The sequence below is a fragment of the Malania oleifera genome, chromosome 12, assembly GCF_029873635.1.
Source record: "Malania oleifera isolate guangnan ecotype guangnan chromosome 12, ASM2987363v1, whole genome shotgun sequence".
Lineage (NCBI taxonomy): Eukaryota > Viridiplantae > Streptophyta > Magnoliopsida > Santalales > Ximeniaceae > Malania > Malania oleifera.
The window spans coordinates 85,914,446-85,916,402 of NC_080428.1; the positions used below are offsets into that span (position 1 = coordinate 85,914,446).

General features: G+C 36.1%; 1 non-coding gene and 1 pseudogene across 1 annotated transcript; one reads left to right on the forward strand and one right to left on the reverse strand.

Annotated features, from left to right (window-relative positions):
- Positions 1 to 956: 956 nt before the first annotated feature.
- LOC131145247 (U6 spliceosomal RNA) lies at positions 957 to 1,060 on the forward strand. Its single transcript, XR_009134035.1, has one exon. It is a non-coding gene; the product is annotated as a U6 spliceosomal RNA (small nuclear RNA).
- Positions 1,061 to 1,244: 184 nt separating this feature from the next.
- Positions 1,245 to 1,356, reverse strand: LOC131145270 (U6 spliceosomal RNA; annotated as a pseudogene).
- Positions 1,357 to 1,957: the final 601 nt, after the last annotated feature.

The following is a 1,957-nucleotide window of genomic DNA, read 5'->3' on the forward strand; positions in this document are numbered from 1 at the left end:
GTTCAGACTTGTGCTAACCATCCCACGAGAGGGTGGAAGATGGATAGTTGGTGTGACTTTTAGTGTAGAGTTGTAGACGTCCACCTGGAAGTCCGGATTAGGGTGTGGTGGGCCCATCGTACTTACAGACATATTTGACTCGGCAGTGGTCGGCCAGCCATTGTCGGGTCTCGCCTTCAGGCTGCACAACCCGTCATGGGGGGTAATACATGACATTAGGTAGCTATTCATCCTGAGTATGTTTTCAGTATTATTAGTTATAACAGATGTTATATGTTCGATATGACTTATTAGAAAATATGAAAGCATGTGATTATTTAGTATGATATGATAAACGTTTACGAAAATATGAAATGTATGTATATGTATAATTGCCTTAAATGTTCATGTTGCCACACAACTGTATTTAGTTTAATTTCCCTTACTGAGAAGTGTCTCACCCCCGAACTTAATATATTTTTCAGGAGACGCTGAGTGACCGGCTGGTCGTAGCTGCCGTGGAATCAGTAGTATTATCCTGTTAGGAGGGTGAGATTTTGTACTAGGGTCATAATTATTTTGTATTTGATTCTAGAGTTATTTTGATATTTATAAGGATGTATATAAATACAGTTATATGATGTTGTAGTAAATTCTGGTATTATGCTTTATGGATGGATGATTTAGATTTTATGTGTAAAAACCCAAAAAAAAAGAGATATAAAAGATTAGTGGATTGATTTCCAAATATATATATATATATATATATATATATATTATTATTATTATTATTATCGGATTTAAAGAAAAAAAAATTAATTAAAATTTATTTTTCTTTTAAATCGTATTAATTAATTAATTAATTAATAATAATAATAATAATATATATATATTTTGGGAAATCAATCCACTAATCTTTTATATCTCTTTTTTTTTGGGTTTTTACATTAAAAATTTGGACCATTTCTCGATTTGTGCGTGTCATCCTTGTGCTCCGATAAAATTGGAACGATACAAAGAAGATTAGCATGGCCCCTGCGCAAGGATGACACGCACAAATCGAGAAATGGTCCAAATTTTTAATGTAAAGACCCCCAAAAAAAAGGGATATAAAAGATTAGTGGATTGATTTCCAAAAAAAAAAAAATATATTATTATTATTATTAATTAATTAAATATCTCTTTTTTTTTTTTTGGGTTTTTACATTTTTTGGAAATCAATCCACTAATCTTTTATATCTCTTTTTTTTTTGGGTTTTTACATTAAAATTTTGGACCATTTCTCAATTTGTGCGTGTCATCCTTGCGCATGGGCCATGCTAATCTTCTCTATATTTTTTTTTTTTGAAAATCAATCCACTATTCCATTCACTTGACTGGCTCAGCTCTAAACTCCACTGAATAAGTGCGGATATCTCTTACGCATTTGTTCCTCTAATTCCCAGGAAGCCTTCTCAATGGCATGGTTGCGCCACAGAACTTTTACCAGTGGAATCTTCTTTGTGCGTAGCTTCTGTTCCTTCCAGTCAAGAATCTGCACTGGTACTTCCTCATAAGCTAAAGTATCACCCAACTCCAGTGCTTCATATCTAATCACATGGGAGGGGGTGACATATTTCCTCAGCATAGAAACATGGAATACGTCATGGATCCTAGATAGGACCGGTGGTAATGCTAAACGATAGGCAACTGGACCCACTCACTCGAGAATCTCGAATGGTCCAATATACCTAGGACACAGCTTACCCTTCCTCCTGAACCTCATAACACCCTTCAGCGGTGCCACCTTCAGGAACACGTGATCTCCTGTGTCAAACTCCAATTCTCGTCGACGAGTATCAGCATAACTCTTTTGCCGGCTCTGCGCAGTCCTGATCCTGTCTCTGATGAGTCTGACTTTATCCTGAGTCTGTTGTATCAGCTCTGGCCCTAATACCTGTCTCTCTCCAATCTCATCCCAGTACAACGGGGATCGGCA